The following is a 17,632-nucleotide window of genomic DNA, read 5'->3' as shown; positions in this document are numbered from 1 at the left end:
GATTCTTTACTTTAGAAGAATACTTAAGGCTGGTACCCAAAAACTGGGGTGGGGAAGGACATTTAATTCCTACCAGGAGGTGCTTAGGACCAAACAGGATCAACTCCGTTTTTTTTGGGTTGAGCTGTAGCCAATTCTTTCTCATCCAGGTACCTATTTCCAGTGCTTTAAGTGGGGTAAGAAATTGAGGGGGGGCCCTCGTTTGGGGGCGTGGCATCCGCTGTGGGCGTGGCCTAAAAGTGCACATATCATATTAGGGTGCGCAAACAAATATATAAATGTAGTAGAGCATTTATATATTTGTATGCGTACTACTATGGTTTGTGTATTTTTCAAGCCTTCTTTTATAAACATAGCAATGTTACATATTTCTATGTTTATAAAAGGTGGCTTGAAAGTGTACAAACCATAGTAAGTTCCGCACACTTGTATGCTTACCTTACTATGGTTTGTGTACTTTTCAAGCCACCTTTTATAAACATAGACATGTGTAACATATTTCTATGTTCATAAAAGACGGCTTGAAACGTACAAGCCATCTTTTATAAATTTGTCCGTCGACAAAGCTTTATAAAAGATGCCTTGAATTGTGTACGTTTCAAGCCGTCTGTTATACACGTAGAAATATTTCTACGTTTATAAAACATGGCTTGAAACGTACACATTTCAAGGCATCTTTTATAAAGATTTGCCAAAGGAGACGGGCACCTCGGGCTCAGTGATCGCTGCTCTCAGCAGAGATCACAGAGCCCAAGGCGTCTTTCGCCCTCTGGGAACCCGCAGGCTCCGTGATATAATAGATCATGGAGCCTTCAGGTTCACAGAGGGTCAGTGACCTGGCGAGGGCAAACAAAGGAACTGTAACTTCCCTGATGACCCCTCAGATGGGGGGTCATCAGGGAAGTTACAGTGACTGACAGAAGTGCCAGCCAGCCTCAGAGACGCTGTGGCTGGCTGGCACTTCTGTCCACTTGCCTAACGTTACACTGGCGGGCGCATCTCCCGTCGCGGCTGCGGCCGTGGTGGGATAATGCGTGCTGCAATGGCGTGGTGGGACGGGGGGCCCCGGCAGGGCCCCGGCTCAGCCCCACTTTTTGGAGACTGGCGGGGCCCGGCCCCGGCAGGCCCCGGCCCACTTAAAGCACTGCCTATTTCTTCCAAACACTTGCTAACCAGGGCAAGGGCTTCCTCCACATCATCGAGCCTGATATAAAGCTGGGTGTCGTCAGCATACTATTATAGCATACTATCATAGCAATGCCTGAATTCTTCTTACACTAGAATATATCCCGGATAGGACGTGTGCTTTTCCTTTAGGTTTCGCAGCACTGGTATTATTTTTACAGCAGCATGAATAATGTGTACAAATGTTATTTTTTTTAGTGATTTGCTGGAGAGTCAATGAATACCATGTATGCAATACTACGCATAGAACTAATTTTTCAAAGGTTTAGTCTTAGTCAAACGTGTGTTCCATTCAACAACATGTACATTAGAATAAGAATACATTTAACATTTTAAATTGTTAAAAGAAAAAAAGAAAAAAGCTCAACAGCATCAATTAACTTCTAAAATCACAGGATGAAGGGCCAATACATAATATACACCACTACAATATCACGTAGCTGCAAACAAATCCAGCGACTATGTGTGAGGGGTCAAGGGCTTTGTTGATAATCTTCAACAGGTGTCCAGGAAACCTTTCTGAGGGCCACTAAGAGGTTGCCTAAGTTTTGCCTCGACCTCCATGTTGGCTCCCTCAGCTCTAGCCCAGGTGTCCCTGCTTCCTTCTAAGATCTGCAATTATCGACCAGTGACCCCTTCTGGCTTGTCTAAGTCTCCTTCTAAGGATAGTTCTAAAGAAGTGGCATTTTCTAATGTTCTAAAACAAAACGAAAAATGAGTGGGCACCACAAATGTTTAAGTCTTGTTTGAAAAGTTTCTTTCAAAAAAAGGTAAGTAGTAATTAATATGTTTGTATTTTCATGAAAAAATCCTCCTCCCCCTGTGGGTTCTTTTGGGAATGCGCCTAAAAAAGAAGAAGTGGAGGGTGTCTGAGTGGTTGGACTGTCTGAGCGATTAACTGTTTCCGGTGTATTATCTGTGATGACTTCTGGTTCCCTTTGGGCCTCTGAGTCTGAACTTGATGTGTTGTCAGATCCGTATTTGTAAAGTTTTTTGGGGGGAATTGGTCCGTACCTGTCCATTCACGTATAAACTTCTTCGTTGATATAGTCGTATGTGTCACGTTTAAATTCTTTGATTTTCTTTTGTTCCAATTCTGTTTTATAACCTTCTAGCTTGGAATCAATGTCTGCTAGAATTATATCATATTCTTCTTTGCCTAATGATCCCACTAGTTCCTTCTCAATATCTTTAATTTCCGTGTTGAGGGATACCACATTTTTTGAAAGTTCCTGTATGGTAAGCAAAATTAAATCAAGGCAACACTTGTTCACAATAGCTTCCCATTTGTGAATGAACTCCTTGCTCTTTTGCACAATGTTGGGCGAATTTGTATGTGTAGTCCTCTAGGGATACGTTGGTTCTTAAAGGAGCGTCCCAGAGTGATCGCATGTAGTTTCCTGTTTATTTCTTTGCGTATTAGGTATTCTAATTGTTTTATCCATTTGGCTGGATCTTTAACTGTTGAACCAAGTGTGCCTATTGAGGTCTCACTGATTAGTTCAAGGATGGCTGAAGCTTTCTCTATTGAAAATCCTAGGGTTTCTGCGCATTTAGTAGATAATCCTTTTATGTCTTCGAACGACATTTCGGTTTTTGATTTTATTACTCTGCACTTCACATTATCTACAGTGCATTTCCATTCTATCCATGCAACCTTTTTTCCTATACGCTTATGCCGAATGGCACGCTACATGTATACATTTGTTACTCTAAATGCGTGCAAGCAACTGGTGCAGTGGCTCCTTGCTAGCCTTAGCACACCGTTGCTCAGCTACGCTTCAACAAAGGGAGCCATTTTGCTCCCGGCTCTCAATTAGCTGAGTCACATTTCCTAGCTAACGCCGCGCGGCGAGGTATAAAATAGTTCCGTTGCCTAGCAACGTTTACACACAGGTACGGCCGGCTCCTCATTCGCGCCTGACCTCTGCAGCACGCAGGCGGCTGATCAGTGTCTCCGTGGATTACAGGTACGCTCCATAGAGCAGTTCACTCCTTTCCTTCTGATTTAATACAGCAGTATGCATTTTGACCCTCACGTTTTAATTTACAGACGTTGCCTTGTTGCAACAGAACGCCCCAGATGGTGGATTTTACTACCGCCTTCCTTACACAGGACTTTTCCTGTTTTTAATCATGTCACTTCACATCCAGGTAATTCATTGTTCCTTCTTCTGTGGGACTTTAACGTTACTCATTTCTTTCTATTGCCTAATTTAGTTTTTTATTTCTTTCATGTTATTTTCACCTGACTGCAACCACAACCATTCTCGATGGGTATGTTTACATTTTGCTATTTTCTGCACTTTGATATTTGTTTCACATATTGAATGTATGTATTTTGATTAATATTTCATTTGACTTTCCCTGATGAAGGAGTTTCCCTTTCGAAATGCATTTGCATACTAAGTCAACAATTTTGGATGCTGTGACATATTTGCTTCCTCACTAAGAAATCATTAGTGACCTGTTCATTTGAAACAAATTTAACTTTGAATATAAAATGGTCATTACAAAACCGTGAACAGTATCATTTGTGATAAATTGACTACAAGTACAATTGAGTGAATTTCATTCAACAGAGAACTATTCCTAATCCAAGAGTTGGTATTTTTTCAAGGTATTTTTGAATTTCAGACCCCATTTTGGGACCAAAAGGAGAGCGACTACGTGGCTGGGATTACTACCTAGTCTTTTGCTTTGTGATTTTGTAATGTTCTCCCCCTGGGACTTCCTAAAGGTTTTCTGTTTCTTACCCTTTCAATGGTCGGTTCTCCAAGATCTTGCCAATCACGTTTCTCTCTCTTTCTTTCAACCTCTCTCTCTCTCTCTCTCTCTCTCTCTCTCTCCCTTTGTCTCTCTCTTCAGACCACTTTCTCCTTTCCTTGCTATCCCTATCTATCTGCACACCCACCCCTGAATCTTGCTGATTTCTCTCTCTCTCTCTCTCTCTCCACCCCACCCACCCAATATAGCTCTTCCCCGATCTCTCCCTATGCTCCCTACTCCTCTCCCCCCCGCTCTCCCTTCCTCTCTGCCTCCATGATCTCATTACACTTCTTACTCCTCACTTTTTTTCTCTCCCTCTCCTCTCTGTTTCCTGATCTCACCACACTCCTTAGTCCTCTCTCTCCCTCCACTACATTCCACCTGCTCTCCTCCCTTGCACCACTTCCACTACCACCACACCCCCACTAACTTCCTGACACTCTCAATCTTACACACTTCTCCATGCACACCTACACTCCCTCTCGTTCTTGTGAACCACTTCATCACAGCAACACAAAACACCATACTACACTATACCAATTGGAACCACTTCGTCTCTCAAATACAGTACCTTACTGCACACTCTCAAAACACCTCCACAGTCTCTCCACCACTGTTCTCCACAACCTGCTCTCTAGGTCCTCCAACTCCACTCATGAACTCTTCAACTTGGTGTGGCCTGGCTGGGTTTTTATAGCCCAGCTGAATATGTTCTATTGCTCATTGTGGCTCCCATTAGCTTTCCCCGTCACCTGTCCTGTAGGGGTTGGCACTGGGTCAGAGAAGTTGCAAAATGTGTGCTTGCCCCCAACCCCTTTGTGGTCTCCGGTGGGATCAATGGTGCTGCTGGTGAAAACAGTTTGTTCTTATCGCTTCCATCTTCTTTATTATATGATATGATAGGTTATTTATAATGTCCTTAATACCACAAGGTTTCTAAGCGCAGACCTGGGGATCAAACCTGTGTTGCTCCGTGTTGTCTTGTTTCCAAGGTGAGCCTGTCGCCCCTGAGCTATATTCCCTCCTTTCTATGGTAAGGTTTCCTGGCACTGCTCACATGGCCTCCGTCTGTAGGAGTGTGATGGTGTTTTGTTCTTCTCGGGTGTTGGATGTTCTGCGCCACTCAACTTGTGATAAACAGTTAATTTCTGTGGCTCTGCCCTGACTTTTCTGGGTTGCTGTCTGGAGGTACCTTGGAGATATGGTTCTGAAATACAAACACAAGAAAGATGGTCAAGACAGAGGATGATAGGCATTATGGGGTCCCTCCCGACTCCCTTACTCCACCTATGGGGTAGGTCAGGCTGTTGCAATGTGCTGGTAGGCCACATACCCCAGTTTGGGAGGGGACTCTGCTTCCCTCTTGCAGCATCTGAACCCTAGCCCTGTCACATGCCTCCACCCTTTCTCCAACGCCCCCTCCTCTTTCTTAACTCTTTATGCCTTTGGTATCTTGATAAAAAAGCCCAGATTGTACTGTTTCTTTCTCTCCGGATGATCTATTTTGAAGTATGGTTGTAGAGTTAGAAACTACCTGGGTATTCCTGTGTTGGTATCTTTGTTAAGGGCCATCCAGACTAACCGTAATTGGCTTAACTTGCCACTATGTAAGGTGGTACTGTAGGCTATAAACTGTCCACTTAACTTCCTAACACTTCAGCTCCAGAACTGGGGTTCTCTCTCATGGATGTAACTTTCTACTGATAAATTGATAGGTCTTTCTTCTTCTTCTAGCACAGCTTCCAATCTCACAAGAGAGGCATCAGTCTGCAGTACAAACTCCTGTGAGAAACCTGGCATGATTAGGACTGAATTATAGCACAATTTGACCTTCACATGTTCAAATGCTTCTTGAGCTTGATTGTGCTAATTGATAGAATATTGTTGACCTTTGGGACTCGGTGGAGTCGAAAAGGCAACACTTTCAATTGGATCAGCCCATCTGGTGTTATGTTACGATGATTTATACCGCACACCGCTGCCATTTGCATGGTCTCCAGGCGCTCACGTGGCTCTGTAAGAAAAATTGGTGTAGTTGGTTAGTAACAGAAAGGATAGAAGTTGTACTCTTCTGTTGATGCTTGCAGAACCAGTTGAAACTGGCGTCTGTGCATGTGAGCTTTCTGGGGGTGCATTGTTGCTTGCACTGGGCTGGTTGTGTCCTGATGGGCAGCGTCCAGTGTCTGGGATGTTTATGGTTTCAAGCTTTTTGGTCTTGTGACGTGGTTACTACTGGGTGTGTGGTCTATGTGTAGTTTTTCTGGCCATTTTGGGCGTGTGTATTATGTGAGAGGTATGGAGGTGTGGAAAAGAGGGAGTGGTTAGTTAGTTTCTGGGTGTGTGGTTGTTTTGTTGTTGGTTCTTCGATCCATATTTTCCCATGTTTGCTTTGGTACCAGAGTATGATTTGTGGGGGTGCACGTTTTTTATGCTCGTTTTGGTGAGTTGAATAGCCAGGTTTTCAGTCGTTTTCTGAAAGTTAGGTGGCCTTTCACAGTTTTTATTTTCTTCGGTACCGAGTTCCATAGTTTAGCTATCAAATAAGAGAATGTGGTTCCTCCGAATTTCCTTTTCTCATAGTGTTTTATTTCTATTTGGAAGTCTTGGCTCGATCTCAGGTTTTTTCCTGGTTGTAGCGGTTGATTTTAGCTTGGAGAAATTTGGCTCCTTGTCCGTGTAGTGATCTGTGGGTGATGCAGAGGGCTTTAAAGTTAACCAGTGTAGACTTATCTGGGCTGGTGTGATGTGGTCTCAGGAGTAGTCTTGCTGCAGTATTTTGAATGCGTTGTCATTTATTTGTGAGGCGTTCTGGCATTCAAAGGTAGAGGCTGTTTGTGTAGTTTAGTGTCGATAGTACCAAGGAGATGATTGTAAGGGTTCTGTGTGGGAAATTGAGGTAGGGTAATATCCCTCTTTCTAGTCGCAGGTGGTAGAAGCATTTGTTTGCTATTGCGTTGTTTTGTGGTTCTAGAGAAAGTCTGTTGCCCATAGGGATTCCAAGGTTTTTTATCACTGACAACATCCCTGTTTACGATATGATATGATATGATAGGTTATTTATAACACACTTAATACCCAGAGGTTTCTAAGCGCAGACCCAGGAATCAAACCTGTGTTGCTGCATGTCGTCTTGATTCCAAGGCCAGCATGTTGCCCCTGAGCTATCTTCCCGACCAATGGTTGGGTTCCCATGCATGGTGGCCAGCTCAGGTATGTCTGTGTTACATTGTGTTCTGGAGGGGAGATCATTATTTCTGTTATGGTCGCATTTAGCTTGAGATTGTTGTCTGTCATCCAGGTTTATATGTCTGTGAAGCATTTGTTGAGGGTGTTGTTTGGGTCTTGGGCGGAGGTTATCTTGAATATGAGTTGGGTATCGGCTGCGTAGTTGTAGGCACTCACTCCATGGGTTTGAATGAGTTTCATTGGGGGCCATGTAGATGTTGAAGAGTGGGGAGAGGCTGGATCCTTGTGGTACGCTGCAGGTGATGTTTTTGGTGTTATATGTAAATGGTGGTAAGTGTCTTCTTTCTGTTCAGTTGGTGGGAAAAGATTTCAGCCCTTGTAGTGCAGTTTTTTATGCCGCATTCATCCAGTGTCTGTATTAGTGCTGTGTGTCTGAGTGTGTCAAAGGTGGCTGCTATCTCTAGTAGTATGAGGGCCAATTGGGTGTTGTTGTCCGCGTTTATTTTTAGGTCATTCCATATGGAGAGAAGTTCTGATTCAGTTCCTCACATGGGTCAGAAGCTGACTTGGGAGTGGTTGAGTTTTCCGTTGCTTTCTACACGTTTGAGTAGTACTTTATAGCTGTGGCTTTCAAGGCTTTTTGCTGGATAAGATAGATTCGATGTAGGCCTGTGGTTGGTAGGGTCTTCCACATTGCCAGTTTAGTTTTTTAGCAGGGGCTTGGTGTATTATGATTTGAACGTTTTAGGTGCTTTCCCATCTTTAGGGATAGGTTAGTTAGTAGTTGGAAGTATGAGACTGGCGTTCTGTGGTTGAGGATGCCCGGTGGTTGGCGAGGTTGGTGTCTTTTATTAGTTTGTTGAAAGTTTCTTCGCTTATAGGTTTAAAACAATTGATGGCTGTGGTGGTTGGTGGCACGCTGATTTCTGGTGCTTCTGGGGGTGTGTTTTTGGTATGGCATCTTGCATGGATGGTCTGATGTATTGCTTCTATTTTTGTTCTTCGGTGGGTTGTGATGCTGTCACATAGGGATTGTGATGGTACAACGTATTTGTCGGACAAAGTTAGGTTTTGAATTCCCTTGATGATGTGAATAATCATTTTTGTGAGTCGGTTGCTTATTGGATGATTGTAGTGTAATATGCTATTTTTGCTTTCAGCACTGCTGATTAGTAAATTTGGATTTGTTGTTGCTATCTGTTATTGCTTGATTGGTTGCAGTGATTTCTCCATTGTTTTTCCAGTTTGCGTTTTTTTTGTTGAGCTCCCTCAGTCCTTCTGTGAACCATCTTGCTGCAATTTTCTTTGGAGTGGGTTTGAAGAGTTTTGCAGGTGCTAATTGGTCTAGTGCGTCTGTGATCCAGGTGTCAAGTTTCTCTTCCTTTGAATCCGGAGTCATTCTATTAAGCTTGGAGGTGTTTGGTTTGGTGGATTCCATTAGCTCTGTTAGCGTTTTCCAGCTCAAGACTCTTCCAGTTTCTTTTGTTTGTCGCAGGGAGTTTTACGTTTGTGGGCATCATGTGGTTTGGGATTTTGACGGTGAATGCGATCATATGTTGATTGCTACATATGATTGGTACCGGTGGGGCAGTCCATCTCTGCAGAAGCTTGCATCTAAGGTGTGTCCAGCACTGTAGGTGGGGCCATTTACTGTTTGTTTGAGGTGGAGGGTTTCCAGTAGGGTGCTGAGGGAGTTTGCTGTAGTTTCACCCTCTCGTTCGTACCAGATGTCGGAGTCCCCCAGAACAACTATGTTGTGATGATAAGTGGATAAGTTGTCAATGGTATCAGTGAGATTCGTGGCAATGTTGGGGTTGTAGGATGGTGGTCTGTAGATCAGGAGGAACAGTAGGCTGGATTGTTCATTGAAATTGATGTTGATTAGGAGTGATTCACAATCTTATGTTGGTTGAGGTGAGTGGCGTGGAGCAGATGTGTTTTTTGTGCGCCATTGCGATTCCTCATCCTCTTTGCCTTTCTCTGTTAGACTGTATTAGTTTGAAGTTGTTGGGTATGGCTTCGTGGGCGATTGTTTTGTAACTGTCCAATAGCCATGTTTCTGTGAGGATGAGCACATCAGTCGTACATTTCTGTTTTGTGCAAACCATGCATCTTACGTTGAGTAGACTGCAGTGTAGAGTGTATGTTTTTCCTTGTTCTTTGTTGTGTTTCATTTCTCGTGTCTGAGTTGGGGTGATGCCTGACAGATTTTCGGTTCTCTCTTAGGCAAGGCTGTTATTTGCTGATTGTGTATTTGGGGCCACTATTCCTTTGCTGAGGAGTACAATTAAGTTGAGTGATGGCTTTCTTTGTTCTGGTTCATAGTAGTCTATCTATCTATCTATCTATCTATCTATCTATCTATCTATCTATCTATCTATCTATCTATCTATCTATCTATCTATCTATCTATCTATCTATCTATCTATCTAATCTATCTATCTATCTATCTATCTATCTATCTATCTATCTATCTATCTATCTATCTATCTAAGAGGCAGACAACAGATAACAAGAACAATCAAAAAACGTAAGACGCAATAGAACCAAAGGAATCCAGTACTCACAGAAGCCAAAGTAAAGGTAAAATATGGTGAGATACAAGATTTAGTGCAAAGGCACTGTACAGGGAAGATGAATATGTCTTAACATTTGTCAAACAAGGAGGTCTTTAGTTGTTTCTTAAAGATGAACAAGGAGCCACTATTAGCAAGGTGTTTGGGAAGTGAATTCCATAGGGCCGCGGCCCATGAATCAAAGCTTGTGCCTCCAAATCTTTCCAAGGTGAATGGAGGTTGTACCAGGATAGTATTACTGCTTGAGCGCAGAGAACGACCAACTGATTTCTTTTTTAGCCTAGCAGTAAGATAAGATGGAGCTTTACCATATAGGCATTTAAACACAATGGTTAAACCTTTATGTTGTAATCGTTGTTGAACTGGCAGCCAATGTAGGCTACGCCTAGCATCGGAAACATGCATATTGCGCTTGAGGCCCATTACAGCACGTACTGCACTATTCTGCAGAGTCTTAAGATTAGCCTGCGAGGTACCAATAAGAAGACTGTTGCAGTAATCCAACATACAGTTTACAATTGCAGCTGCGATCCGAGCAAGATTTTCTTTGGACAGATATGGACGTATCTGCCATAAGAGCTGGATATTGTAATGGCAAGAGAATTTAAGGTAGTTGGTCTCTCGGGTAAAGGATAACTGAAGGTCAAAAAAGCCCCCCAGAGTTTTTATAGATTTAGATATAGGAATAACATGTTGACCAATCAAGAAGTTGTCATATTTTGTGTCAAGTTTCTTTAACCTCTGCTGAGTGCCTAAGATCAACAGCTCAGTTTTGGCATTATTAAGGGCTAGAGAGTTTAACGCCATCCATTTCTGAATTTCAGCAAAGATGTGATTAATGTGCTCTAAATCTTTTAGATACTCACCGGTAAGTTTGATGACAATCTGCGTGTCGTCAGCATAGTTGGCGAAATAAATGCCCAAAGCTGACAAAGAGCGCAGAGGAGACGTGAGTAAGTGTTGAAGAGTAAAGTCAAAAGACATGAGCCCTGCGGAACACCACATAGTAGTAAGGATGCCATAGAGTAAGCATTGTTCTTTGTTACCATCATGTTCCGTGGACTCAGGAATGATTTGAACCAGGATGATGCTTCAGATGAGCATTTACCGATTGTAATTAGTCTATCCGCCAGAAGTTGGTGATCAACTAAAACACGGCAGATAGATCTAATAACAGCAGCAGGGCTGTATGACCTTCATCAACAAGACCAGCAATATAGGATTTTAAATCCAGCAGTGCAGTATCAGTCCCATGATTAGGACGCAACCCGGACTGTTGTGTGGCTAATATATCGTGTTCCTCGATAGTCGGGTGTTTGGTTGCCCATGTGGTCTTTTGTCCAGTCTCTAGTTATTTAAGAGGTTTGGGTGGTTAGAGAGTCTAGCTTAGCTCTGATTCTTTTTAGGTTTTTCCGAAAAAGTCTTTTGAATTTTTGGGTTCTGCGTGTTTTGGTGTGCAGTTTGGTAGTCTGATGGGGTCCATTCTAAGATTCGTTGGGTCTTTAGTTGTGGTTTGTTTGTTTTCCGTTGTGGTAGGACTGTAGGTGGAGAGGTAATGGGAGATGTATGCTGCCTTTGTTCTTGTCTTGGTTGGTATCTTTAGTCCACTTAGTGGCGTTTGGTGTGGATTTTGGAATGTTGTGAATTCTGGACGGTGGTTCCAGTTTAACAGGGGTGTGCGATTTCATTCCTCTTTCTTCTTTTCTTTTGTTTTTGAAATATGTTTATTAAGTTTCACAAACAAAAAACATAACAGTCGTGATAACGCTCATTTTCCCTGCTCCTCCTTTCCTTTCTCTCCCTGCATGCTTCTTCTATATTGCTGTTTGTGTCTTCTGCGTTTATTCTCTTCCCCACCATCCCAAATCTCCCTCCCTCTCCCGTCCCAAGCTCCCCCCTCCCAACTCAGGCAATGGTCCCAACCTTTCAAGATGAGTGACATGTGAGGAACAGCACTCCCTTCAGGTCTTGTCGGCCTCCTGCCGGGCCTTTATTTCATGCATTTCAACTCAGTCCCAATGTCTTATATCTTTCATGGGGGGAGGTCATCCATCGACGTATGCAGGTTGTCAAGCAGGGTAGCCCACTGTAGTGTTAGGGTTCAGCATCCTCACCCACCCATCTCTCTTTAATTATGGATAATTCAGCTGCTGGCTACTTTATTATGTCCCGGGTCCATTGCTATAATTGCAGCACTGTAGATTTTTCCATTTGATCGCCAGGCGATGGGCTGTCAGAGTTATCAGGAATTTTGCTATGCTGTTGGATTGTCTTCTTTCCCTCCCTTCTCCCCAGGGAGGAACCCAGTAGGCAGACTTGAGGCATGCATTCCAATTGTCTACCTAACCGGATGTACATTTTCTTTATCACCTCCTGCTAGTAGCCTACTATGAGTGAACATGTCCAGACCATGTGCCAGGAATTCGCACCCTCTCCTCCACATCTCGAGCAATTATGCGATAGCTTTCTGTCTATCATATATAATTTTTGTGGTGTCATACATACCCGGTGTACAATGTTGAATTGTAGTTGCTTAAATCTAGCATTTCGTGAAGTCTTAGAGATCCCTGTGCAAATCTTCACCCATGTTTTTCCCCCCCATTGTGTGCCTAAGTCCTGTTCCCATTTCTCTTTGACTGGAAGGGGGGCTGTTTCTCGCTTTCTTGTAGCACCACTTATAATTGTCTGATTGAGCATCTTTCTAGGCCTATTGTAAGGATGGTTTAGAGTTCTGGGGAAATCGGAGGCTTCTCTGGTATGTAGTCCCATGTGGCAGTCTTGTTTCTCGTTAATCGTGCAAAATTCAAGAATTTCCCCTTTGACATGTGGAATTTCAGTGCCCAGTCTGTAAAGGTCAATAACGACCCACGCCCCCCCCCACCTCGAATATATCTCCCAGGGTGCGAAGTCCGACCTGCTCACATTTTCTGGCACCTATGTCATTCAATACCTTTCCCATTTCCGGGCTATATCCTTCCCCATTCTCAACATACGACATGCCCTTTTCCACACCTGTTCTACTACTTTAGTGACCCCTGTTGCTGTGGGATCCTCCCCTTTCCCCCACAATACCTCCAACCCGGTATGATATTGCCGGGACAGGCCTAGCAAGGATCTATCTGTCGCTCCCACCTGGCCGTCCTACCTTGCTGCATGTTGCAGCGGTGCGGTCATATATTAGAAACCAAAGTTTGGCAGAGAGAGTCCCCTGTCTGGTTGTCTCCTTTGCACCGTGCCTAGGGACACTCTTCTCCTTCCACCTGCCCACAGGAGCCCAGAGATCATACTGTCCAGCTGTTTAAAAAAGGGGGGGATGAAACAGATGTGTTATGTTTTAAAATAGGTATACGAATCGGGGCAGGATGACCATTTTACAGATCGCTATTTTCTGCATGAGTGAAAGAGGTCACTTAGTCCAGAACTGGAATATGTCTGTTGCAGGGTGATATATCTGTATGCCCAGATATTTGAATGATTCCGTCTCCCACCTTACACCCACTTCTGGTAGGTCCTTCCGTGCTCTCCCCTGCAGGGATCCCATGGGAAAGGCTATTGATTTCTCTTTGTTAATGTGAAAACCTGACCACTGCCCCACATTGTAGATTACTTCCAGCATATATGGGAGGTGTAGGGTCAGGTTCTGCACGTCTTTGCCCATCCACCACAAAGCCTCATCTGTATACTGGTATCAAAGAATATTGTCAACTGGTTCCAAACCAAAGGCAAAGAGGAATGGGGGGAGGGGGCAACACGGTCCTGTTCCCCTTTCTAGTGTCCACTGAGGGGATACCTCTCTGCCCATTCTTACTCTTGCTAGTTTTTTCTTTTACATAAATCATATCCACCGCTGCATATTCGGACCCATCCCGTTCTGAGCAAGACCTCAAAAAGCCACTGCCATTCTACTGAGTCGAATGCTTTGATAGCATCAATGGCTAGTAACGCCAGATCCCCGTATATCCCAAATTCATGGTTGTATTTCTACCCTCCACAAATCTGCATTGATCTTGGTGGATCAACCCCCCCCATATGTTTCATTAGGGGGTTGGCTAGGGCCTTACCCAAGATTTTACCATCCACATTAAGTAGCGAGATGGCCCAATAAGATTTGCATCTGTTTGGATCTTTCCCAGGTTTGGATAGTACTATTGTTATTGCTTGTCTCAGGGATTCAGCTAGCGTCCCTTCCAGGAATGCCATTTCATACACCTTTTTCAGTTTGGGAGTTAATAAATCTGTGTATGTCATGCAAAATTCCACCTGGAGCCCATCCCCCTGGTGATTTCCCAGTCTTCATGGAGGTTATCACCTCCTGAATCTCCTCCTCCGTGATTGGACTTTCTGATTCCTCTGTTGTTGTGACTGTGAACGTCGGTAGACAAGCTTGGTCTAGGATGTCAGACATGACCTCTGTGTATAGTGGGCCCCTGCTTGTATATAACTGTGTATATAACTTGCAAAACTTTCCACTTATGCTTTCTTGCGTGAGCACGTCCTCCCCACTATCTGTAGTGATTCAAGCAACCATAGTGTCTGGGTTCTCCCATCTGAGAAGCCAGGCCAATAATGTACCTGCCTTATTTCCTTTCCCATGTATTCGCTGTGTGTATTGCACATATTCATGTCTCCCCAGTTTCTCTTGCGCCTCCATCCATGTCTCCCTTACCCTAATCAATTATGCCTGCAAAGGACCCCAGCCCCTGCCAAATGCTTCTAAAGTTTTTGAATTCTATCTTCCGAGATTTTTAGGCGGGACTTCAATTAAACTTTCATCCTGTATGTGGTTGCCATACATTGTCCTCTGATGGTCACCTTGAATGCATCCCATATTATGCCATAGATTTCTACCAAGTTCTCATTTTGCTCAAATAACTCTATAATCACCCGTCTAACTTCCTCCCTATGTGTAATGTCTCTCAGTGTCTCTCCCCTATGTTTCCATATTGGTATCGCCCCTCTTCTCCTCCCCCATTTCAATGTTGTACATTGGGGGGCATGGTCTGATATCATCTTTCCCAGGTATTCAGTTTATCCATAGTGTGTAAATTGGGGTTTGCCCACGAGTAGGATATTGATACAGGAGTGGGTACCATGCGGTGCGAGAAGAATGATTACCCTTTCTCATCCCCCTTTGCTCCCTTCAAAGGTCTATTAAGGCCAGGTCTGACATCACTTTATTTAATGACTGTGTTGCCAGTGGCTTGTGTGACACACCTCCTCCTGATCTGTCCATGAGTGGATGGGGTGGGCAACTGAAGTCTAATCCCCATATCGTTTCTCTGTGTACATGAGCCCCCATCAGTGTCACCACCCACTGGGAAGTAAGAGTTAGTATTCACATTGGGGGCATAGGAATTGATTATGTTAACCTCCCTCCCTTCTATAGTGACCGGGAGGATGAGCGTCCTGCCTTCTTCATCCCAGAGGACCCTGGAGTACTGTAGCGGGGTCGCCCTGGCTATCCATGTCAGAATGCCTCTAGAGTATGTGGAGAAGTGCGAGCCATACATCTCCACCTCCCCATGCTGCTTTCACCCTGCCAAATTCTGCCTTTGTTAAGTGTGTTTCTTACAGCATTGAAACTTGAACCTTCCACCACTTCAGTAAGCCCTGTATTTCCCTGCACTTCTTAGCTTGCCCCATCCCTTCCACGTTACTATTGTCAGGTTCCTGATTGCGGATACGAGTCGCCCACCTTCCAATTCTCCCTTCCTGTCTCATCGGTTGTCATCGCGGTCTTCCTCCAGTTGTGAGTTGCCCTGAATTGTAACCCACTTTCCCCTCACTTCCCCCCTCCCTCTGTGACTCCCCATCCCTCCCGCCGTCCCCTTCACGTCTCCTTCTTGCCAACTTGTGTATTGAAGATCCGGTCTACTCCCAAACCTGTAACTTCCACCCATTTCCCAGTCCCGCAACTTTCTAACTTTTAACAAAATTAAAACTTGTTGAATCAAGCCACCCTTCCAAACACGAGTGTCCTTATTTGTGCACTCGTCGACCATCCGTCTCCCTTTTTTAGAGAGAACAACAGCCGATCTGTGTGCGGGGACAGGGCAGACTCCCCTCCAGGCCATTGAACAAGGAGGGGGGAGGGAGTCTTTTGTTTGATCGTGGATTAGAGGTGGTGCAGCCGTACCTCTCATCCCCCCTCTGCCTTCCCTCTGCCACACTAAATTCAGTCTGTTAGAACCTCTTGTAACGTTCAGAGAATATCTTCCATCTGGAATTAAGCCTCAGGTGTTTGAGTTATGTATGCCTTCCCGTTGGTTCAAGGATTCTTTTCCTTAACTCAGTTCATCTTCTTGACTGTCCATACTTGGTGTCTCCCCCCTTTCCTCCAATTGTATCTGTAGGGTTCTATCTTCTGCCACGGTCACTTTACTCTTTTTAGCCCGCTCCGATTCGTGGTCATTGTTACTCCTCCTCATTTTTTCGGGCAATAGTCTGGGTGTTCGTGATTTATGCTTTCCTTGGATCTGACCTACTGATGCAATGGTCCAACTTCCCTCTGTTTCCCACCATTGGCAGGCTTCTTCAGGAGAATTACAGAACCATTGTTTTCCCCCCTTTTATGATCTTCAGACGGGCCAGGTATAGGAGCATATATCAGATACCAATATCCCTCAGGGTTTGTTTGATTTCGTCAAAGTGCTATCTTTGGTTTTGTACTTGCTACGTATAATCTGGGAATATGAGGGCGGATCCCTGTCCCGTGGGTATCGGGCCCCGTTGCCTCGCCATCTGTAGTATCGCATCCCAATCCCTGTAATTGAATATTCGTGCAATCACTGGCCGGGGGTGGGCTCCTGGGAAGGGTTTACATGCTGGAACCCGGTGGGCCCTCTAAGATGCGAACCATCTTGAGAGGGCCTTGGTTCCTTGTTCATGATGTAGCCAGTCTTCCAGAAATAATTCCATTGAACCGCCTTCTTTTCCTTCTGGCAATCTTATAATACGCATATGGTTTTCCGACGGGAGCGCCCTTATGCATGCTCTGCTCGAGCCGTCAGCATTTTAGTTGTTTGTAGCAGTTGGGATAATTGTGTCTGAAGTGGTAGTAGATCTGCTTCTATTCCTACCACTTTGGTTTCACTATCCTTTTGTTTCTCTGTTACTTTATGAAGGTCTGCCTGCACCATTTTCAGGTCTTCCCCTATGTGGCCGATCTGTAGTTCCAGTGCCCTTCTAGAGCTTTCTACTGCTTGGAGCACTTCCGCTATTCGAATCTTCAGCGTTGTTTCCTGGTTTCCCTTTTCCTGCAAGGAATTTGTGGACCTTGACATATCTGGATGCATTGCCGATGTTGTGAAGGAGTCCATCTTTGGTTGCCTACCTTTGCCTCCCATTATCTAAATCCCCTCAGAGGGGAGGAGGGAGTATATGTCAGTGCGGGAGGGTCCTGTTACACTGTTCCAGATGTTACCCTGGGTTCCTCCTAATTTACCACCACTTCAGTGGCCCCAGCCCTTGCTTTGGAAGGGCAGGGGGCAAAGGGTCTCAGTACATAAGGCTTCAGTCTGACTCCCGATTGTAGGAATCATCTGTTGCGCGGGCTCTGTTTTACAGTATATCCTCACCAATTCCAGGTCATGAAAGGGGGGAGAAGGGGACCCCTCTCCTGCCCTCTCAATGGCTGCATATTATCTTGGTGGCTATATGCCCCTTGGGGATCTCTCTCGTGTCCTCTCATGGTGTGGGTCCCTGGGCTACCTCCCCAATGACCTCGCCCCCAGCCAGGTATGTTCTGTTGCCCAGGCTGTCTGTAGCAGGGCCTGTCCTTACCCTCCTGTTTCTATCCAGAGCTTACCACATGTGTGCTGTCCGCAGTGGCGTTAACCCTATATCACCTCTCCGGTCCGTAAGTATATTCCCTGATCTGAATTGGGCAGTGCGTCGTCTTCCCTGGTGTGTCATCC

Source organism: Ambystoma mexicanum, chromosome 10 (assembly GCF_040938575.1).
Source record: "Ambystoma mexicanum isolate Mex_15411 chromosome 10, UKY_AmexF1_1, whole genome shotgun sequence".
In the NCBI taxonomy this organism is placed as follows: Eukaryota; Metazoa; Chordata; class Amphibia; order Caudata; family Ambystomatidae; genus Ambystoma; species Ambystoma mexicanum.
Note: the sequence above shows the minus strand (reverse complement) of the source record.